Source organism: Leiobunum rupestre, chromosome 6, assembly GCF_980474605.1.
Source record: "Leiobunum rupestre chromosome 6, qqLeiRupe1.1.hap1, whole genome shotgun sequence".
NCBI classification, from domain to species: domain Eukaryota; kingdom Metazoa; phylum Arthropoda; class Arachnida; order Opiliones; family Sclerosomatidae; genus Leiobunum; species Leiobunum rupestre.
In genome coordinates this window covers 31,852,183-31,877,744 of record NC_143389.1, presented here as the reverse complement: position 1 = coordinate 31,877,744, position 25,562 = coordinate 31,852,183, and positions in this window count along the sequence as shown.

The following is a 25,562-nucleotide window of genomic DNA, read 5'->3' as shown; positions in this document are numbered from 1 at the left end:
AAATTCTTAAATTCAAATTCAAATTATCTGACTTTTCCTTGTATTCGCCTGACCCGTAGCAAAACTGTGGTTAGTTTAAAATGTAGGCGTTAACATTTGGCCGCTTAACAAAGTCTATACCCTTCTAAGGTTGCCACCGAGTATACTACAGATTCGCCGAGAAAAGGGTGCGCGTTCATAATAGAACTTACAACAGACACATACACAAAGAGAGAGAGTGAGAGTAAGTTCTCCGGTTTAGCGGTAGACTGCGCCCTTTGAGAATAATTCAGGCTCGGTGTCAACCGTGTTCCAATTGGGCATCGGCAAGCTGATCCCGAAAGAGCGGCTTTTTGTTCGCCACTAGTTCGTGCTCACGATCTGTCACGACTTTTTGTAAAATAGCTACTGTGTTCGTCATGACGAGTTCGTGACGGGGGGTACCAGTAAGATGAACTGTCCCCCCGACCACTTCTTCCGAAAGAAGGATGCGATGGAGATTATGTTTCGCGGAATTTAAGTACTTGGGAGAATATAGGCTTCAGCATCATCTAACACCGTTTTGCCTGCTTATCATATTCTACGTGATTTTTTTAACTTCTGCCAACTTTATTTTATCCTGACACGGCGTCAGAAATTAGTTGAGGTACTTGAATAGTGTTCGTTGTAGTCGCCGCCGCCTGTGCCGTCGCTAGCTTTTTTTCCCATTATAATCATTATTAAGGGAGTATAAAGTTCTATACATATATTTTTTTTAGTCGATTGTGACGTGTGGCGCAATTCAGTCCTCTCGTCCATTTGATTAATCAGGGCGAGATATGTGTAACGGCCACGCCAATGGGGGGATACGTGGGGACAGGGGTGAGGACACCCGTGGCGGAAGTATTCCGTCCACCCGTTGGGGGATTGGTGGTCTTCCTCAAACGGCCATCCACAAACTCTGCCTCCCAGACGCTTGGGATTACAGGAGTACGCCACTACTCCCGGCTAAAGTTCTATATTTGTGTTGAATCCCCTAATTTCACATTTCTCACACTAGGGTGTAGCAAGTGATAACAGACGATTTTTGATTTAAAAACTGGCAGTTAGAAATACATTTTAATATCAAATTTTCTTACTTATAATAAATGTAAATATTTTCATCACATATAAAACATAACTCATTGTATCCCAAACGAAATATTGTGCCACCTATATTCAAGAAATCGAACTAGATGCTTCTAATTAATTTGTGAATTGTTTGGTTTTTCAGTTGTTTGAGTGGTTAGTTTAGGAAAACCGAAATTCAATAAAACGAAGGGATAAAAATGGCGCCTCTTGTTACATATTATCGGCACTGTATGTCACTAGTTTATAATGAAATTTCTTAGAAGTGTGCCACTTCTTTATCTTCAACATGTGAAATATCAATTGATAATTGGTTTTTAAAAGGCCAAACTGGACTTTGAATTTGACTAGTTTCCCGCGCGAGATCCGGAAATAGAGCTTGAAAAATCCCTGAATATCGTTGGTTGGATCCGGTATCACAAGGTACGGAAGATTAGAGCCAAGTGGATTTTCATCCAGATTTTACCAAACGCCGGTGTGACACTTTTAAGTTGCGTATTTTTTTCGCCAAAGGAGTTTATCGGTTCAGGTCAATTACACGTCACTTAACATACAGCTATTAGTAGCTATTTCGACTTACTGACCACAATTATAGAATCATATTATAGACTTATGGTATTACCAAACATTCAAGCAAGATGAACGCTCTAAAATCAAATAGAACTCACGTTGAGAGCGTAATACCAAGAATATATGTGGTTAGCGCTTTCGCGTCGCAGCAAGAGGAGCCGGGCTCGATCCCAACTTGTGGCACTGGCTGAAAACTCGGAACTACTCCTTCTGCGTTGAGTTTGCAAGTTATCTTCCCACTGATTAAAGCGGTTTTCCCCCGAGCTCTTCAGTTTCCCTTTTCCATAAAAACTTGTAGAGATAAACGGTAATATTTAGTGTAGGGAGCTGTTGGTGTTGGCTCGCGTAGCTTGAAGGGCTTGATTTAGGCTTATGGTGATGCTTTCGGTATTAGCCTAGCTGATTATTATTATTATAAATAAATTACAATCTTAGTAATACCAAGAAAGCATAGAAGTAACTAAGAACAATGTACGATAACATTGACCCACGCTGCCATGATCACATACTTCTCAGAATGGAAACGCCCTAAGCCTCTATCTGCAGCGCCATCTGGAAAATCCAAGAGTAGAATTTTTTCCACTGCTCTGATAGAAAATTCAAAAATGGGAAGATAATTATTAAATTATTATAATTATAATTTTTATTAAAAAAATAGCAACAATGAATAATAATAATAAATTATAATTTATAGACTCAATTTTAGTCGATATGAAAATGTAGGCACTAGACGGCGCCTGTCAATTCTTCGAGTTTGAGAAGTATAACTTCATGGCAGTGCCGGATTAAGGACTAGACCTACGGGCCCCCATTGCGAGTTTTGCGTTTTTTGCTTTCCTTACATAGCCCCCTCCCCCCCCCCCAAATCTGCCTTGGGCCCACCTTCAGTAAATCCGGTACTGCTTCATGGCGAGGGGGTAGCCACTTGGAAAAAAATTGTACACCAGATATCTAATTTCCAAATATTTCCGATATTTCTTAAATTTCCGATATTTCTTAAATTTCCGATATTTCTTAAATTTCCGATATTTCTTAAATTTCCGATATTTCTTAAATTTCCGATATTTCTTAAATTTCCGATATTTCTTAAATTTCCGATATTTCTTAAATTTCCGATATTTCTTAAATTTCCGATATTTCTTAAATTTCCGATATTTCTTAAATTTCCGATATTTCTTAAATTTCCGATATTTCTTAAATTTCCGATATTTCTTAAATTTCCGATATTTCTTAAATTTCCGATATTTCTTAAATTTCCGATATTTCTTAAATTTCCGATATTTCTTAAATTTCCGATATTTCTTAAATTTCCGATATTTCTTAAATTTCCGATATTTCTTAAATTTCCGATATTTCTTAAATTTCCGATATTTCTTAAATTTCCGATATTTCTTAAATTTCCGATATTTCTTAAATTTCCGATATTTCTTAAATTTCCGATATTTCTTAAATTTCCGATATTTCTTAAATTTCCGATATTTCTTAAATTTCCGATATTTCTTAAATTTCCGATATTTCTTAAATTTCCGATATTTCTTAAATTTCCGATATTTCTTAAATTTCCGATATTTCTTAAATTTCCGATATTTCTTAAATTTCCGATATTTCTTAAATTTCCGATATTTCTTAAATTTCCGATATTTCTTAAATTTCCGATATTTCTCAAATATTTCCAGTATTTCTCAAATATTTCCAGTATTTCTCAATTATTTCCGGTATTTCTCAATTATTTCCGGTATTTCTCAAATATCAATTCAAAAATTCAAATTCAAAGTATTTTCTTTTTTTAAAGTTAAGTCGGTTGTCAATGGGCCAAGTCTTCAAGCGACTTAATAAAATTAACAATTTTTTGATTAATAAAAAAAACAAACGTTAAAAAAAATTAACAAATTTGAAATAATTAAAAAATAAAAATTATTATTATTTTTATTATTTTATTTCTCAATTATTTCCGGTATTTCTCAAATATTTCCGATATTTCCGATAATTTTAATATTTCCGATATTTCTCAAATATTTCCCGTATTTCCTATAATTTTAATATTTCCGATATTTCTCAAGTATTTCCGATATTTCTCAAATATTTCCGATATTTCTCAAAAATTTCCGATATTTCTCAAAAATTTCCGATATTTCTCAAATATTTCCGATATTTCTAATATTTATCGGGGATTTCTAATATTTCCTATATTTCTTGTGGATTTCTAATATTTAATATATTTCTTATGGATTTCTAGATTTCCGGAAATAATTATTTTGATTTCTCGCTATTTGTACCGTTTATTCCCATTCGACCGAAATCCCATTCAACCGAAAGAATTTTAAAATGTAGCCCAATTGGCGGGGTGATTTGGTATTTTATTTATAAGGTATGTACTATCGAAGATCCATGTTTAGGTTAGGTTAGGTTAGGTTAGAGTTGGTTAAGTTTACTATTTCAGTTTTGGTTCAGTTACTTTTCTTGACTAGGTGAAGATAAAAATATAATTCATGCTCATTCCATTTTATTTTCAAATAAATGCATAGTACAAAGATATTAAAATGGCATAGCTAAATTCATAGCTACTGCATCTAGTAGGGAGAGTGCTACTTCATTTTGAGATTAAGACGGAATAAATAATTATTATTGATGTATAAATACCCTCCTTTATTAGCTATCCGCTCCATTGCAAACGACTTCAGTAACTAAATTGAAAACATAGCAAAAGCCAATTTATATAGCAGCGTTCGGTCGAATGGGACACATAAAAGCGTTCGGTCAAATGGGACACATAAAAACCGCACGTTTCGGCGGAATTCGGTCGAATGGGACACCTCAAAAACCGCCTTCGGTCGAATGGGATTTCGGTCGAATGGGACTAAAGCATTTGTACACCATATTTCTTATGTGGCTACCCCCTCGCTTCATGGTTCCAGTATTCAATATTTTCATAGTGCTTAGTTACTTGTATGGGTTCTCGGTAATACCCTTAAGAGCCGCTAGTGGAAAGCGCATACAGTAACCTAGGACCTTCTTGTTATTGGAATCGCGGCTTGGAAAAAACGTTTGAAAGGGTCTATACAGTTTTTCTTTTCTTTTAAAAGAATGGCTGCGGTGGCGAGCTTCCATAAACGTTTATCAGGCACCTCTCATCGGGGCACTGACCATGTACGCAGAAATAATATTCCCGAATCGTTTACACTGATGGCGTAGAAGGAAGCGTTCCGCGCCATTCCAGCCAGGGTTCACTTTTTTGTCGATGTGGGTCGCTTTCTCATAAGGTTTCCCACAAAAGGGGGTGACCGCGAAATGGGGGGGAAGCGAGACTGCGGATATTTTTATCGGGGCTATAAAAATGCTGTTTTGTTTTCTCCGCCATGAAGGTATAGAGACCGATCCTCGTGGTAGCTGTAGTTAAAGAGGAGAATTTTCACGATTTTCACGAGACAATGGACTTGAGTTATGAGCTGAGAATCGTACTTCAGGAAAATTGTTTGGCTTCTCTCTCCTTCGCTCTATTTACAAATATACAAAACACGCGAAAAGAAAACATTTAAGGGTATCCGCGTGAAAAACAGCCATTTTTATTGGCAACCATTAAAACAATATATTAGGGCGAAAGGTCGTGGGGCTTACGAGGTTGTTGGACTATACCATTTCAATTTTCACCAACCGAAATTTTAATTTTTTACACGTTTATTTAAAATAAATTGGAATTTTGGAACATTTACGGGGAAAATGTAATCCAACCTAATCTAAAACGATTTTTCAAAATTAATTTGAATTTTGGAACTTCTTTCATCTAAAACCCGTATACCTATTCTAAAAAAATGTGTTAACGTTTATACCGGAAATATAGCCCAACCTATAAATATAATATCAATTTTGAAGTTTTCAGAATTTATTTATTTATTGTTTAAACATTATTTTTTTATTTATATTTTACCTCATTTAACCGTTACTATACCAAAACAATGATAAAACCAAAACTTCAACCGGTTAAATACTAAATTCCACAAATAAGTATTGAATTCATTCTTCAAATTATATTACAATTTTTACCTTTCTAATGTTGCAACTGAATTATAGTTAGGACTAAGACTAGAGCCGATTAGATTGATTAAACATAGATTTATTTAGGCTAAAATAATATTAAGTAATATAAATAAATTTTCCAAAATATAAATTAATAGCAACAAGTACCATAACGGAATTTAAATTTGTCTATCGTACACGGTAAATAAATTTATACGGATCCGTAGACGTGATAGACTTCAATATACGAAATGCGAGATATGTCACTGAGAATCAAAACAAATTCTTTGACGATTATGGCGCTGTCAACGTAGAGAAGAAAGTGACAGTCGAGAATCGTCCCATCCGGTAAATCGGGTGACGAAAGCGCCTATTAGCGTCTCTCTATTGGTGACAAGCGCCACTCTAAAATAAGAAACGCGGCAGCACTAGGCTTACATTTCGGGAGTAAAATTGAACAAAGCAACCGTTGATTATTTTCTCTGAAAAATAAAAGCGCTCTTAAAAGTCAGTACTGACGGCGAATGCTCGAGGCTCCATCTATTGACAAAATTTTTCAACAGCCGCCAACCAAATAATATTAATCCACGGAACCCGCCTAGACAGACATTAGACGCGTTAAGCCGCAGCTCGAAAACGTGAACTGGGAAGCCTGTAACGGAGTGTAAACGTTGCCTTTTCGCGTACAATCGACACTTCTACAAGTTATCCGCACACGGTTTCCGGGAAAGTCGACTTCGACCCACGTAATTTGGACGGAAAAATACATCATCATAGACTACCGACTTCAAGCTTTTAAAGTTGGTAGCGCTTTTTCGTTGGAAATGAGAACTCTACGCCCTTTTCAACGTAGCCTAAATTCCATAATACAAAAACCCATAAAAAATGACTCGTAGCGACTGCTGGTTTGTGCAATTGCTCGTTGGGTTGGAGCAACCCCCTCAATTTCCACTCGAAGACAGAGACGGGACGATAATTCGGAGGAATTAACATCGCGCAGATGATAGGTTTCGCTTCCGTTTTCGTGGTTTCCTATCCAGCACCCGCGAGCCGCGATTTTTCCAAGGAAGGAGTTCCAACTAAATTGATATTTCGCGCGCCTTACCATTGTTACAGTCAATGGGAAGACAACGCGTTCATTTTGAGACTTTTGTAAACAAGTTCCTCGTAAGTATACGCGTGGAGCCGAGAGTACGAGTCGGTCAAGCGTTGGATAATGGGTGGCGAAAGACACGACGTTGTATCCAAGTTAACACCTACCGTCTGTGTGGATAATGTACGTACAATGAATAAGTTCAATAGCGTATCGAGCGGTCCTTTAAAATAATTAGAACGGTGTAAATACAAAATTAAGGGTGGGTCCATAACGTGTTTTGACAGATGTTTGGCTCGAATTTGTCCCATTTTACCGAGGGGTCAGCCACGCGAGAAATCTGCTGGATATTTTGAATACCAAAATCGATTACTCCAATTCTTAAAATATAAAAAATCGATAAAATTTACAAAAAGATTTCTAAATCTTAAGATATAGTGAATTAAAAAATAATTGAAATAATATTAGAATATTTAAAATAAACAGAAAAGAATATGGGGCGCCAAACCGGAAAAAACTAAATAACATTTCTAGGAATATTTTAACACTTCTAGGAATATTTTAACACTTCTAGGAATATTTTCAAACTCTAGGAATATTTTCAAACTCTAGGAATATTTTCAAACTCTAGGAATATTTTCAAACTCTAGAAAAATTTTCAAACTCTAGGAATATTTTCAAACTCTAGGAATATTTTCAAACTCTAGGAATATTTTCAAACTCTAGGAATATTTTCAAACTCTAGGAATATTTTCAAACTCTAGGAATATTTTCAAACTCTAGGAATATTTTCAAACTCTAGGAATATTTTCAAACTCTAGTAATATTTTCAAACTCTAGAAAAATTTTCAAACTCTAGAAAAATTTTCAAACTCTAGAAAAATTTTCAAACTCTAGAAAAATTTTCAAACTCTAGAAAAATTTTCAAACTCTAGAAAAATTTTCAAACTCTAGAAAAATTTTCAAACTCTAGAAAAATTTTCAAACTCGAGGAATATTTTTAAATTCTAGGAATATTAAAAAATTACCTATCAATTTTAAGAATCCTATATATGTTAAAAGACTTTCTATAGATATTTTAAAGCGTTTCCTAGTTATTTGAGAGAGACGTTTCCTATATATTTTACGGACATAGAATATTTTTCGGCAAAACGCGGGAGAGAAAGCAGCTCTTGTAGTTTCCAATCGGAGAGTTGAGTGTGAACACTGTAATGGCCAACTTTGATGGTACTTGTACCGTTGATGGGATGGTTCTTGTAACATTTATGGGATGGTTCTTGTACCGTTGATGGGATGGTACTTGTAACGTTAATGGGGTGGTATTTGTACCGTTGATGGGGCGGTACTTGTACCGTTGATGGGGTGGTATAGAATTAAAATTGATAGGTAATTTTTTAATATTCCTAGAATTTGAAAATATTCCTCGAGTTTGAAATTTTTTTTGAGTTTGAAAATATTCCTAGAGTTTGAAAATATTCCTAGAGTTTGAAAATATTCCTAGAGTTTGAAAATATTCCTAGAGTTTGAAAATATTCCTAGAGTTTGAAAATATTCCTAGAGTTTGAAAATATTCCTAGAGTTTGAAAATATTCCTAGAGTTTGAAAATATTCCTAGAGTTTGAAAATATTCCTAGAGTTTGAAAATATTCCTAGAAGTGTTAAAATATTCCTAGAAGTGTTAAAATATTCCTAGAAGTGTTAAAATATTCCTAGAAGTGTTAAAATATTCCTAGAAATTTTAAAATATTTCTAAAAATGTTATTTAGTTTTTTCCGGTTTGGCGCCCCATAATAGAAATCCATAAAAATTGGGAAATTTTTTATGCATATTTTAAAAATCAATTTTTTTCAGAAAACTTTGGTAATTAGTAAAAAATCCATGGAAAAAATTGGGAAATCTTTAATGGAAATATTAAAAATTCAAAATTGTTTTTAAGATAATAAAACATTTGGGAATGACAAGAAATCTTTGGAAATCAGGAATCTAGTATACAATATTTAAAAAAAAATCTTTTATGAAACGAAACTTATACTGGCAGAAAGATGTACCCCTTTATAGGAACAATTATAATAATCAACATCGTTGACATATTTAAAAAAATATAAACCCTATTATGAGTTCCCAGTGAAGATACCTGGTAACGATTTCAGGCTTATTTTCGTTAGAAGCTTATTTGAAAAATCAAAACCCTTTCAAAAGTAAAAACAAAGCTATCTTCGGCTAGATAATGATAAGTTATTTAAATGGTTTAAAAAATTGACTATTATAAAAACTAGCTTTGTTTTTTAATTTTATTTTGAAATTTGACACTAAAAAAGCGTTTTAGCTCGTGTTTATCGTGGCCAATAAAATAACTTGAAACAAGTGTTTTTCGCCGATTTTCAGATAACAGTTACGATATCTGACATGATAAAATAATTGTGGTAAATCAGATATCAGATTAACCGCATTTTGTTCATATTCTAAATTATGTAAAAAATATTGATCGATTTAAAATTAAGCCTAATCTTTCTAAATATTCACACGATTTATTACTAATTAAAATATCCGAATACCCATCGCGAATTATACGTTATTACTTAGATGTTTATTATATTTGGAACCTAAGTTATTTAATAACTTAAACCTAGAATAAAAAGCATATATAACTCATTTAAAATTAATTTGAAAAATATATAAAGGCCAGTGAAATTAACATTTAAATTATAATTAAATTGGTGTTTAATTATTTTTCTATTTATTGCTACTAAAAAATGCACTATCCCTAACTACAAGCACTGTTTATCTACGGGGGAATATTGTGTATTAAAAATGTAAAACTTTTAACTCCGATTAACTCCTTTCGAAATTTAAATTACTTTTATTTTGATTTGATTCTAAATTATTATATACCTACCAAACGTAAAACCGTGCAGCTAACAGATTTGGTATTGCAGATCAGTTCGGTTACTTGTGACAATGATAATTTAGGATCATATGTTTCTTAGTCTGATCTGACTAACAAGGAGAGTACCCGAGGTGTTTATTGCCGATTTTGTTCAAAGTCGTCCGTAATGTAGACCTATATGAGATATCAAATTTCCCAAAAGGAGACGTTGCACTACCCATTCCATTTGCCATGGCAACATAAAATGTTTTTGATCACTTATAACCAAAATAAGATTTTTTCCTTATTTTACCCAAAATTTGTTACAAATTTACCCCAAAATTGTTCCAATTTACCCAAAATTGATGAAATTTACCTAAATGTGGTCCAAATTACACATTTCATGATTTTCAATGTTTTTAAAATTTTCGTAGCTAGGACCCAGTGAAACCGAGAAAATCCCATGCTTTTTTAAATGGAGATATTTTGGTTTTAATTGATCAAAAACATTTTCGGTTGCCATAGCAAATCAAATTGTAGTGCCATCTCATATGGGTCTACATTACGCCCGACTTTGAACAAAATCGGCAATAAACACATCGGGTAGTCTCCTTATACGTGATTATATTCAGATATAAGAAAAGAACAGCAAACAGTATATTAGTAACTGAAATATATTGTTTCGTCTATGTAGACGAAGTTTAAAAACCATTTTAGTTTTCAGCCTGACATTTGCAAACTGTAATTGTTATTTTTGACGTGTAAAGGACTAAAGATTACAAGAAAAATAAGCTTCAAATTTCATCAGGAAGATGGCGCTCTTGCGTCAAAGTTCGATTTTTATACGATTAAATATATATTCTTCCAAAAAAAATAATACGTTTCGTACAAATGACACGTTAAAATTGCACCTCCCCGACAAGTAATCGTTTGAAAAAAAAAAACACGGTTTCATCGCGTAAGTCAGTTCTGTACCGTTCCAGTAAACCAAGATTAATTACAAATATCAAAAAAGGAAGCAAAAATGTGTAGACTAAATCTGTTCTAGGAGGGAGCGGGGGACCAATTTGGCCCCGGGGCCTTTTTTTTTTCTTTTGGGGAGGCTCCGACACGGGGCCAATTTCGATCTCATTTTCAAAGCGGTGGATCGTTATCTCCCTCCGATAAAATTACGCGCTATAAACAACTGATAGCAGAGAGGGAGGAGGTGACCATGCCCAATACGGTACAGCCTTCGATCAAACGATTACGCTGATTTTGCACCGTACTATAACGTCATCTAGAGTGGATCGCGCTGAGGAAAAAAGTGCGGGAGAATGGTGAACAAAAAATGTCTTAAAGAAGAGCACTAACATCAACATCATGAAAGCTTTAAGCGCCAAATTTTAGATTTTGAGATTTGAATTGTATCTGGCTATTTTGAGGGTGCCGAATACAAATCGGAAATCGGTTTCTTTCTATTTCATTTCTATCAGGTGATATACTGTCGCTTTTATTACGAATTATTTGTTATTTTACGAGGAAAAGTCACTCGTAACAAAGAATATAAAGCCCCAGGAATGGAAGGTGTAGCTCCGTCTAGTGCAACATTTGCGCCTCTCGTTTTTAAAGATAGACCGGGTTGCGTTAACCGTTTCCGGTTACTCTGATTTGCTCTGCCGGAAGTTTCTATCGCAACCAAAACATGCGGCCAATAATATCAATCCTTCCATTCCTGGGGCTTTATATTCTTTGCTCGTAACATTTTTATGCCCTTGACATGGTGGTAATTTTTATTATTACTGATTGTTTAAAAATGGTATGTGATTTTCTATCAATTTTAACCATATTTCGCTGATTTCTGTTGATTTATCCCTATTTTCCCGGGATTTACATTAATTTTTCACTGATCTTCGCCGATTCACATTGATTTTTCACTATTCTTCGGCGATTTACATTGATTTTGCACTGATCTTCGGCCATTTACATTGAATTTTCACTGATCTTCGGCCATTTACAATGAATTTTCACTGATCTTCGGCCATTTACATTGAATTTTCACTGATCTTCGGCCATTTACATTGAATTTTCACTGATCTTCGGCGATGTGCATTGAATTTTCACTGATCTTCGGCCATTACATTGAATTTTCACTGATCTTCGGCGATGTGCATTGATTTTCACTGATCTTAGGCGATTTAAATTGATTTTTCACTAGTCTTCGGCGATGTGCAATGCTTTTTCACTGATCTTAGGCGATTTACAATGATTTTTCACTGATCTTAGGCGATTTACATGGATTTTTCACTGATGTTAGGTGATTTACATTGATTTTTCACTGATCTTAAGCGATTTACAATGATTTTTCACAGATCTTAGGCGATTTACATGGATTTTTCACTGATCTTAGGCGATTTACATTGATTTTTCACTGATCTTAGGCGATTTACATTGATTTTTCACTGATCTTAGGCGATTTCCAATGATTTTTCACTGATCTTCGGCAATTTACATGGATTTTTCACTATTTTTTTGTGAATTTTCACAAGTTTTCGATGATTGCTATTGGTTTTCTTAAGTGCACCTTTGAATCTGATTGCTGAAGTGACTAAGCCTCGTACCTTTACGAAAAATGCAAAGTGTAAATCATTTTTTCCCCCACTTGAGCCAATAGCAAGCACACATATCTCGGCGTCTGTTAGATCAAACATAAAAATAAGCGGCTATATCATATCATAAGCAAAGCATTGTTTAATTAATGTTTCCAAGTCATCTTCCTCATTTTCCAAATAGGTATTCCTTATATTTAATTGTAAAGCATCGAAAGGTAAAAATAATCAATTGTTTTTTGAAATGGCACGCAGTGTTCCTAAAAGTCACCTTTTTGGAGAAAAGCCCAGGCCAGTGGCAAATAGTGGCAAATAGTGAAAAATTGGCAAAAAGTGGCTAATAAAGAAAAATTGCATCTTAAAGCTTAAAAAGTAATTGGAATTAAATTTTTAAGATGATTATTGTAAAAACGTCTTAGTGTACACTGACCTTACAATGTTAGAATTAATTATCCATAAAAATTAACAGACTATAAACGGACCATTCATATGCATAGATATTTGCCTTAAGTAGCCCAAATCTGAAATTTCTGTGTTAAAATATTTTTTTATTATTATTTTATAATTTTCTGTGTTAAAATATTTTTTTATTATTATTTTATAATTTTCTGTGTTAAAAATATTTATTGGCCACTTTTGACTAGATTGGCCACTAAATTCACTTTTGTCCAGGCCGGAATTTTCCACTATTTTCCGCCTCATAACACTGGTTGCACGGTGCAAACACTACGTTATTGGTTAAACTACCGTGCTCAAGCTGAAAAGCAAAACCAAATATAAGTAATTGATTTTTTTCATCTAAAAATTAGGGTTACGTCGCTTAACGCTTTTACGCTCTCAAGGGCAGAACATTAAAGCCGAGATGTAATTTTACGCGAAGGAGGGGGGGAGGGGGTGCAGTTACGCTACTGTTCATTTTATCAAATTGGGAGTCGCCGTCGGCGGTTCACAATTAAATTGATACTGAGTTTCTTCTATCTTGTATAAGACGAAGCGGCTTATCTCCGAAACGCATGAGCCCCGCCCCGATTTGTACGGCTCCTGTCAACTTCATCGCGCCACCACGCGGACTCTATATTCGGAATAATAAATAATGGAAATATAATCTTCTCTCGGAGCGCAAATTTTTCCGTATTTTTTTTCTTTAAGAGCATTAAATAAATTTATCCTGCAGGCGTAATTTTTGTTATGTCCCTATTTCGGTGCTTTATTCCCGCCATTTTAACCTGCCTAGGGGTCTCATATGGGCCATCGTCTCACCAAGAATGTGTGCAGGTTAATAGAGAATATGTAATCTCAACTATAGCCTCTGTTTCCCATGATACCCGAAAGATATTCTCCACCTACACGGCGAAAGAGCCTTGGTTAGTACCAGAGTGTCTCCCCCCATTACTGATAAAAGGGGAAAGATTACGCGAGAAAAGGTGGATGGGCGTGGTTTAATTTCCGTGTATCACGAGGCGAACAGGATACTCTACGTATATTCTCTCTTCACCCGAATATATTCTTGGTCTGGTATGTACCCCGCGTGAAAACAAGTATGGTAACCTTTAACACGGACAAATTAGTTTTTTTACGGTATCGATCTATCTCGATGTTTCTTACGTATGATATGACCTTAGCGATTTTAGAGGTTAGTTTACGAGCTGAGACTAATACCAAATAGGCCTTAGCCTTTTGCAAGAAATAGGATACATGATCTGGGAATGCGCTGATAATATATTTTAAATCGTTGGCAAACCGTGGGAAGTTTGAGGGAAATACGTAAATTGTGTTTAATTTTAATAGTTTTGCAATGGCTGTAAACACATCGATATTAACATGAACGTATTTAGGTTACTGAGAACGTTTATGGCGATACGTTTGCGCAATCAAGAACAACTACCCGAATCAGACCGAAATACGGTCTGTGACTAATCTATAAGTGAAGAATTCTTTGTACGTGATTTTCATTTATTCTCGTTTCATCAAAATTTAAATAATATCCGAGTACCGAAAACCAGCAGCAGATGGCGCCACAATAAATACCGAAGTGGCATATTCAAATTGAAACAGTAACGCTATCTGTTGGGAACTTGTTTTAAATATGTTATCTTGGCATGATACCAATTAAATTCAGCTTTTATTATAGAAGCAGAACTAAATGAAAAATAAATAAATCGAATAAATTCATCTTTTATAAACGAAACAGAACTAAATTAAATAGCAAACGACGGATTTAAATGTGTCTATGATGAAACATTCATAATTTTTAATGAGCAGACAGCTTTCACACTTTCAATTTAAAACGCGATAGGCTGTAATACTTCTGATCAAAATATTACCTAAAAATCGAAAAATCGTCTGCTAACACACGCTACGATTCGTATCTACCGTAACTAGCACCAATCACTTCTAGCTTTTGTAAAAGCCAGGGGCGTAGGAACCGGGGAGGAAGGGGCAATGCCCCTCCCAAATATTTAGCTGGAGGGGGCATTAATATAACTGCCCCTTCCAACTTTTTGGTCGGTTACAATCTACAAATTGACTAATCAAATTATACTTACTGAAATCGTAACTATTTTCGAGTTAAAGATCCATCTATTAAATTTCGAAATACAAATATGTTATTTGATTTTTTAAAAAGATTTAATGATCGAGACGGGACTTCAAATTCAACCGTAAATAGACCAAATTAGAAATTCCTGACTCCGTTTAACCGGAATTTCAACCGTAAATAGATCAAATTAGAAATTCCTGACTCCGTTTAACCGGAATTTCATCCGTAAATAGATCAAATTAGAAATTCCTGACTCCGTTTAACCGGAATTTCAACCGTAAATAGACCAAATTAGAAATTCCTGACTCCGTTTAACCGGAATTTCAACCGTAAATAGACCAAATTCGAAATTCCCGCCTCCGTTTAACCGGAATTTCAACCGTAAATAGACCAAATTCGAAATTCCCGCCTCCATTTAACCGGAATTTCAACCGTAATTAAACCAAATTCGAAATTCCCGCCTCCATTTAACCGGAATTTCAACCGTAATTAAACCAAATTCGAAATTCCTGACTCCGTTTAACCGGAGTTTCAACCGTAAATAGACCAAATTAGAAGTTCCTGCCTCCGTTTAACCGGAATTTCAACCGTAGATAGACCAAATTCGAAATTCCTGCCTCCATTTAACCGGAATTTCAACCGTAAATATACCAAATTCGAAATTCCCGCCTCCGTTTAACCGGAATTTCAACCGTAAATAGACCAAATTCGAAATTCCCGCCTCCGTTTAACCGGAATTTCAACCGTAAATAGACCAAATTTGAAATTCCCGCCTCCGTTTTACCGGAAATAGGTCAAATTCGTAATTCCCGCTTCCGTTTTACCGGAAATTCGGGCTACTATGTTTCCGCCAAATGCACTAGATATTTGGCCATTCTTAACCCGCAAATGAGTATAATAAGTAAATACTTGCCTTAAAAATAACATTTTATTCTAACGATTACCGGTAGATGGCGACTGAGGGTCCGCGGGGCTCGGAATGAGCTCGATCTTCCAATTGAATGCGGAATTATTCACCAAGATAAATTGTCGATTCTAACCGACCGATCCCTCAACAAAAACCCCCACAACAACAACAACAACACAGTTACCACACACCACAAAGCACCGACAATGTATAGAAAAATGTATAAATATATAAATGATTACAATTTGTAACACTTCAACCGAAAGAAATTAAGGTTGGCTAAGAAAAACAGCCCACTAAAATATATATACAACCAATAAATTTTAAAAGCAATTCGAAGAAATTATTATTTTTAGTTTTCCAATAAAACGGGCAATTTTTTCGGCACACTAGTTGTGAGGTCCCAGGAATCGAAAATGTTCCGTCAATCGAAGCGGAACAGGCACCCTTTTTCCAATTCCTATTAAAAAGCTAATTTCAAAGGGACCTTGTTGTTCGTTCTTTCTTACGACGACGAATTTGAGCGGCCGTTATTTCGCTCAATCGCAATTTAATCAAGATTAATTTGAATTTAATTTGAACTAAATTTACGCGCTCAAATTGCCCCGCGTCGAATATTGTTGTACAAACACGAGATTTTGAATATCCGCAAAAAAAACGAATACAGATATCAGAAAATATATTATCATTATTATCAAAGTATTGTTCATTTTTGAAAAGTACCGTCAGACGGATTAGCTGATAAGGAAAGTTAAAAATACCACGAATATATTGTAATCACCGCGTTATTAGTTCTATTTATAAGATTTCTGGACGTAAAAGTATTCTAACATTCAAAATAAATACGACCTGTGGAAAATTGAGTTCGATTTTAGAAAATCGTACAAAAATATCGATTTTATATATTTTAAGTCAAAAATATGTACGGTATTATCAGCAAAATGACGACATAAATATAAAAATATCATCATAAGTAACATAATAACCATTAGTATGTCAATTAATCAGTATTATCACCGAACTGATTTTCAGAGCTATTGCGCAATCAATGTTTAGTTCTTAGCACAGAGCCCCCTAGCGTCAAAATATTCCCAAGGGTAAATATACTACTATCAATGACTATAATATACTACTGAATTTCAGTGTTCGGTCTGAAAAATTGCAGTAAAACAATAGGAAGTCGACTGCGTATATTTTAAGCGAGCGATTTTAAGTCAAAAATATGTCCGATGCACTTAGCACAAAATTGTCTAAATTGACAAATTAAATTCTAACGGAATAAACATAGCCTATAGATTAGTATCAACCATGAATCCGGATCTAAATTGAACGTCGATTTGAAAGAACGGACAGTAATATCGGAATAATACAGAAAAAAAAAGTGACAAAACTGTATGATTAAGGTACGTACTACCGTAGATAAAAAAAAACTCGCGATGTGTGGGTCGAGTTGATGATGATGTAGAAAAATAACCCGAATGGAATTCCAAAAATCTTCATTCTTTATTGCCTAGATATAAAAGGGAGGTTATCGGGGGACACAATAGCTCTCGGATCGTCCAACTATGCTACACGCTATCGTCGGCTTTGTGTCTAGCCTACTGCACCAAGCGTTTACTAAGTCACTCGCGCTTGTATCCACTAAAATGCTGGAACACCCTCGACAATGTCATTATGGTGAAAAAGGGGGTGGCGGATAGTGCAGAACACGGATGTATTTTGCTCCCCACCTTAAGTTTTCTCGGTACAAAAAAATAGTCATTGGAGAAGGAGAACAAGACGGGACAGTACCCAAACAAATGCCTCTTTACTTGCAAAAATACATGCTTCGAATTTGTGAATGGTATGGTTTTATCGCAATTTCCATCAATGAGGAATATTTTTACTCCGACTATGCTGAAGATGGCGCTACGCAACATTATGTCCAGATTCTATTTTTTAACGGCGCGCGACGCACCCTCCGTGGCACGTGTTAATTGGAACGCGCCACCGAGCCGGGAAAGCTCCTAGCGTTGTGTAGCGCCATCTTTAGCATAACCGGAGTAAAAATATTTATCATAGGTCACTATTTGACCCAATTGAACGTGGCCTTTAAGTAATTAAAGGGAGTAGAAACTAAACAAGAAAATCTTCAGTTACGTCCTCAATCATTACTAGCTTTTGTTAAGCCTAGTGGACTAATTGTGAATTTCGTTGAATCACCGAATTTCCTAAGCATCACACAGTTTGCAATGAACATTTAATATAAAAGGGTCAGTTAACGATAGTAAATTTTGTAAATTGCCGGGAGTAGTGGCTCACTCCTGTAATCCCAGGCGTCCGGGAGGCAGAGTTTGTGGATGGCCGTGTGAGGACGACCACCAATCCCCCAACGGGTGGTCGGAATACTTCCGCCACGGGTGTCCCCACCCCTGTCCCCACGTATCCCCCCGTTGGCGTGGCCGTTACACATATCTCGCCCTGATTAATCAAATGGACGAGAGGACTGAATTGTCCCACACGTCACAATCGAATAATAAAAAAAAAAATTGTAAATTATTCCATAAGCATGACTCTCTGTGAAATATTTATTTCGTAAAGACGTCATTCCGGGAAGAAAGTCGTTGTTAAAGCGAAAAGAACCAAAAGAACCACAAAACCCGCTATAGAGTTACTTATATATGGAAAATGTAATACTTATAGTGCCGAATTATAGACTTATTGCAAAACGCCGAGGATATTAAGAATACGGCTTCATTAATAATTGTGAACGAACAACCTATTTTTAACCACGCATTCCCGATTGCGTTAATTCGCTACAGATACTTTTAACATAAATCGGTGAACACAACTGTCGCTTTGACTGTATTAGAGTAATCACGAAAACTAATTACAGATTTAACATTATCAAAAACTGAACTCATTTTAATATGCCTGTACTCGGTGTACCAGCCTGTAGCTTTGACAGCACTAAAATGATTACGAAAACTGATTTTGTTTTACCAAAGGCTGTTCTCAGTTTCATATGCCCGAAATCAGTGTACAAATCTGAAGCTTTTACAGCACTAAAATGATTACGAAAACTGATTTTGTTTCACCAAAGGCTGTTCTCAGTTTCATATGCCCGAAATCAGTGTACCAGTCTATAGCTTTGACAACACTAAAATGATTACGAAAACTGATTTTGTTTCACCAAAGGCTGTTCTCAGTTTCATATGCCCGAAATCAGTGTACCAGTCTGAAGCTTTGACAGCACTAAAATGATTACGAAAACTGATTTTGTTTCACTAAAGGCTGTTCTCAGTTTCATATGCCCGGAATCAGTGTACAAGCCACTAGCTTCGATTGCACTAAAGCGAATACAGATTTAACATTAATAAATGATGTTCTCGGTGTACAGATTTTTTGAATTGGTTAGCTCCTTCCTAAAGTGGTTAGTACAGTGTAATTTTACATCTATTGGATTAAGTAGATTTGATGAAAATAGATCTGTAAGTTAGGAGCCGCGAACTTTGTACTGACATAAGCGATTTCAAGACTTTGGCAGTTGACGCGTCCGAGCATAGCCGGTGCGATTCCGTCGATTGCTCGGAGTTTGTTTTCAATCGAGAGTCGTCGGCGGGTGGAGGTGGCACCACGGGCACCCTCCGTAATATGGGGTTACGCGCGGGCACCGTGGATTACGGAGGAGAAAACACGACGCTACCATGCCATTACGCGAGTTAGGAAATAATAGCGGCGCTGCGTAGACAACGCATCGACGCGAATTACACGAATGACTAGCTCCGAAGAGAGACGACTTCTCTTTCGAGGAATTGATGTTGCTCTGTTCCGCGCGTTTACATCAGCGAGTACATTACCATCGTTCCAACGCGGGTTAAGGATCGGAGCCCACATATTAGCCCTCGAAAAAGAACGGCAGACTTTGACCTACAATGGCAGATTTCGACACTTTTCTATTCTTCTCGGGGAAAATATTACCTTTTTGAAAATAGCTATTTGTTTTCGTTTATAATGTTCTCAAATACGCGAAGATTTCGCTCTACAAAATCGATTAGCAATAGACCTATTCCAAAATTGCGGGGAAACAAACTTATAGAGTGAAAATTCGTTTTTGATGCATTTATTTAAACTAGACGGTGCTAATTTAAACGTTTCCGTGGTAAATGAATTTTTTTTACTCATTATCTTGGGAAAAGAAATACATTTTCAAATTATTTTACGTGTTAAAATACTTAAAAATTCATCTATATGAAAACAAAATGATGTTTAAGAACTAAAAAATATTATAATTTAGACTAGAAAAACTTGGTGGACTTAAAAATCCTACCAATTATTTGTTAATTGTTTTACAGTTCTCCGTCCATCACTATTATAACATGAACTTTAGCGGAAGTGGATATCTCTGATGCTAACAATTTGTTATACATATCAAAATGTTTTTCTAAAGTCGTAGGTTTGACGCAGATTCCATGTTTAGAGCTCGTATTAATCTTGCTAACCATGTAAAATGTTCAAATTACACCGCATAGAAATATGTACTAATTAGTATATCATTTTCCCCCGGTGTAATAGGTTTCATAGCTCGCTATATGATGAATATCATTTTATATCATATTTTAAAGTACGTTTTAAGCAAATATTAGGTAATTTCTATTTTCATATTTTACTTATATTTGGTTTTTCTGATAAAATTACAATGCCTGAATTTTAAAAATCAAATTTTAATTTTGAATTCTCCAGCTTTCCCTGACTCGTGACATTCCTTCGTTACGATTGCAGAGTCACTAATTTGATTTGTTTGAAGAATTTATTCAAGTAAAATTGAAGAGAATCAAATGATGCGCGCAATGGGTGGGTAGACGCGGAAGCTTATAGTAATTAAGCGAGAATGCACGAATTCTCGTTATCCATGAGAAATATGAAACAATTATAGCGGATAAAAATTAGAATAAATCATATCCTAAGTAGACTTGACGAGGTAATCTGCCCATTTTCAAGTATATTGGTATAAAAGCAAAAGATGGTAATTTCGGGGGAAGGGGGAACGAATCGGTTGAAATACCAGGAAGGGGTGGCTTTAAAATAAGGGGGTCGCGAATACGAAGTTGGCAGCGTCGGTCTTTCATCATTAATTACGGAATTGGAGATGAGATTCGTGGGCTCTGGGAGTCTTCGGTTCCGAGGCTACAGAGGATGGATGGAGGGAAGAAATCATCCTCGGACCGCCAGGACTTTCGAAGGGCTTCCGATCTAGGAGCCGATCCGCGTGGTCCGGAATTTAAAAACTCGAGAAAAACACAAGGGGAATTTAGAAGGGAGGAGGGTGTAATAGGCGGAGGTCAAAGGGTCAAGCGCGATGGAAATGCCGCGGCAGGTGAAGTCGAGAAAAACTCTTTTTCCCATAGACCTCGCTTGACTCTCTCGGTTTGGCGGACGGGCCATCCGTCATTAGCCCATAACGGCTACCGGCGTAGCCCCGCGATAACTACCACTGGTCGGTCAGCCATCGCCGCCGCGCTGACACCTGGTGCCATTTAATGGAAACGAAAAATTTCACCTGTTCTTCACTTTTACTCCCGCAGAAATTTTGTCACGAGCGCTCATTATACTCACCCGCCCCCTCTAACCCCCCTCCTTTCAACCAGATTTCCGAAAAAAATATTTAAGGGTAATATTAATTTTTCAACTCCTTCACTCTGCAATTGGCCAATTTGATTTTGGTGCTGGTTTCGGAGGCTTTTAAATTTTTTTTATCGGATAGAATTCCGAAATATAGATAGGCCGATAATTATCGACTTGAATGGAGAAATTTAAAAAAACAAAACTATTGGATCGCACGTTCCAGTTGACTGCCGGGATTTGGAAAAGGTCAAGATTCAATTGCAACCTTATTCGCGCTCGTTTGCAATTGCAAGGATTGCGTAGTTACTTATTTATGCTGGATCTCCTAATTTACCATTTCTGCCAACAGATTTATCAAAAACTAGGGTCGTTATATTTAAATCTAAACCAGTCATATCCTGTCATCGAGATTAGCGCAGTGGCAATCGAAAATGCAGCGCCATCTATAGATCAATTTCTGGACTATTAATTTAGCAAAGCTTTCTAGATAGAAACATTATCGTCTGATAAATGGTGGTTCAGAACCGGATCTAGAGATGACGCTAGTGGATTTGCAACATTTCGTCTGCTATAAAAGGAATATATATATATATATATTTCGGGTTTGATTTATTTTACGCATACTTATATAAAATTTTGTATATTTATTATTATTATTATCAACATTATAATTATTGTAATTATAATACACATCTCTTCATTTAACTGTAATTATTTATCTTATGGAAAATTAAGATATATTCAAATAAATAATTATTTAATATAAAATTTTGCAAAAATTAAAATAATTTATTTAACTTTCTAACAATTTGGCATTTTAAATTGCTATAGTTAATTACTAAAACTTAATATTATAAAAATAACAATCATAATATAAAATACATTTCCTTGAAATGAACTAAAGTAAAGGCCTCTTAGAATTTATCTTTGATACACATATATAAATGTTGATCTGGTTCTACTGATATCAGCAGTTTCCTAGGATAGCCAGAATAGTTCTGATGAGCCCCAAAAAGGTGAAAGTGGTCTACTATTGTTTCGACTTTGGTTTATTATATTTATCCGTATGCTGGAATTCAACGGACACCCGAGCATATTTGGTAAATAAATAGGTTTAAAAGCTACGCATATTAACGGATAAACGTATTTTTGAAACTATTGATCATTCGAATACGTAAACGCGTTTTAAATGGAAGCTCAATTACGTATTAGCATATTTCAATCCTAAGCATATGAAAACCTAGACATGCTTTATGCTATATAAATAGCCCTTGAAATGTTACGAATCTTAATGTAAGGTGTTGCACACCTACACACTAATTTAAACATGATTGTTTTTCAATATGATAAAAATTCTGTTACATTTAAGTATTTAAGAAGTAAACATCTTTTTTTGTGGGAGTATGTAAATATGGAGATCAGAAATGTAACCATGACAATGCTTTAAGGTTTGCCGGCGTTTGTATTGAAATTTGCAGATTGAATTTTTCCGGGTTGTAAATAGTACCGTATTCTTTTTAATTAGGCAAGCAAGCGAAACAAGCGTTATCTAAAAGTTGAATTTTAATAAATATGTCAATTGATAGACTTTTATTTGGTGTAATACTGTAACGGGCATTTGGAAAAAGTTAAATAAGACATTTATGTATACATTTCCATCTGCATGGATAAAACTATTTTTGTGAAATTTATTAAAAAACTTCTCATCATTTCGCTATTAAAATTAAAGTGTAGAATCTTTTAGTAAAATCATAGAGGACTTTCTAAAAAATATTTATTTTAATTTAATAATCAGCTTCTACGTCATTTGTTCAAGATCGAAGTGTAGTATCATTTCGCATCAACAAAATGGATGACTTCGTAATTTTTTTTATTAAATTTAGTAATCAGTTTCTTGGTGTTTTTTTATAAGATCAAAGTGTAGTATCTTTGTGAAATAGTCCAAAAGTTGTATCTTAAATGAAAAAGTACGTTTGTTACTTTTTCGTTAAGTAACGAATACGAACTTCCCTGGAAGACATATGAGTACGTTAGAGCTATTACAGACTTGGGCATTCTATATCAATGTGAGTAATCGGTGTACGGGAAAACCCCGGTAGATGGGGCGAAAAGCGTGGGATAAAAAGAACCAAATGGCAATTTAATAACAAAAGATCGCTTCCCCAAATGCTACAGATCGTCTCGCGAAATGGGTAAGCTATCACAGGCAGCCCAAAAGGAAAGATAGCGAAGTGGTATTAGAGCGCGCAATATTACATTATGGTAAAAGGAGGCAACCATCAAATTCCTTAACTCCTTAATGGCTATTATTTTAAAAACACGAGTCGGAACAACGCAATCTCGACGAGAATATTTTCGCGAACAAAAGAGAACGCATTAAGCTTCCGCGTACGGTACCAACCAAACAAACTTGGTTCCCAGCGCCGTATCATGACCATTAAATGACCCCCCTTCAACCCCTTCCAAAAAGAAGCAAAGGGGGAGGGGGGGCAGCACTGCGAATCAAAAAGATAAATACGATATGATCTTGGCAATAATAAAAGCGAAACGCTGTTTTTCCTATAAAGAGTTTTTCCCCTTTCCCCTATCCTCCCCCCCTCTCATGAAGGTAAGCTTTGATAGAAATAAAAAATAAAGTACTTGAGCCAGAAGACTTGACTCGAGCCCGGGTTGGAGGCGTCGCCGTCACGACATCGGACCAGCCGGATCCTCATTCTTGAGGAGCGCGCGAACCCCCAAATCAAGCCAGATACAAAAAGCCGAAGAATCGAGAAAATAACAGAAAAGATCAAGTGATCTTTGACCAAGAAATTTGTTTCTAGACCAGCTTCTTTTCGACAACCTCCTCTGAAAGAACGAAAAAAAAAACACTCTTTGTATAGATTTTTATAGTCTGCAATTTTATTTAGCCATCTCGCTACAATCCAACGGGAAAAATCCAGAAATTGATATTAAAAAGGCTATAATTTACAGTGTAAAGCACGGATTCGGGATGTTTTAAGTGAAGGGTTTTTTATATAAATTCTATAGACTTTAAATTTTTCCCAAATTTCCATAAAATCTATAGAAATATGGATAATTTATCTGTAGATATTGGAAAAGAACTTGAAATATTTAGAGTAAATAGTAAATGTAAAAAAGATTTTTATAGAAAATCTATAGAATGTTATGTTAATTTTAGACCACACAATATTTTAAAGAAATTCTATGTTAATTCAATCGCAATAGTTTTGTAAAATGACCCAAATGTCTATAGAAGTTATAGAAGGATTGCTCATTTTGAAAATTCTAGGTTTTTTTTTATAAAAAACAACGACATTCTATAGAAAGAAGAATTTTCATAGAAAGTCTATAGAAATGTTTTGTTATTTTAAGGTTCTATAAAAATTCTATAGAATTGTAAAATCCTGTAGAAAAATGACAAACTATTTTATAGAATCTACAGACATTAAAAAATAACCTGGAAATTTCTGCGTTTTTGTTATAGATTTATTTATAGTAAGTCTTTGACCTTCTGTAGAAATAAGCTATAGTTATACAAATGGCACTATAGAAATAATTCAACTTAAGCATTCTTAATTAGAACGTAATCTTATTTTTAGCAGATTTGGCTGAAATGATCTGTGTTGATTGTTCACACTCAGCATATGATAACTTTTATTTATAGTTGAAATTCGACGTCTTGGGAAATGCCAGATAAATATTCAATATTTCAATATGGAATGGCCCATATCGGATACCCGTATGACGGCCAGAGACAATATCCTTAAAAATTAAAATTATGCGATTGAAAAGGGATTTCGAGAAACGGCAGCTGAATAAAGCAAACTTGATGAACTTCTGTTTAGACCTATTGTTTTGGTTTAAATTCCGACGCCATCTTGTTAAATGGCGGATATCATAGGTCGCGGTAATTTTTAACCGATTCGATTGAAATTTTTCGCGATAGCCGTTCCAATTCTTAACTCGCTCGTGGGTGTGGCAAGCGCGTTTAGGTCGGCCATGACATTAAGACGCCTATGGTGGTCACGTGATAATTTCGCAGGATCGGGTTGCGATTTGCCTCGTGATCTGTCACGTAAAATATTGTCATGGCGGCTGTTTCAAGGCGGGACTTAGCTAAGACGTATGCCTACGACGCTACGAGCGTGCACCCAATAGAAGAAAATCCTTGTTTTAACACTATTTCATCCTCGGACCAAAGATTCTAATTAATTTCATCATCAATAATATAGATAGCGCAACATTAAATTTCAAAGCACACCAAGTTCTTAGTGAGGCAACTCATACTCCAC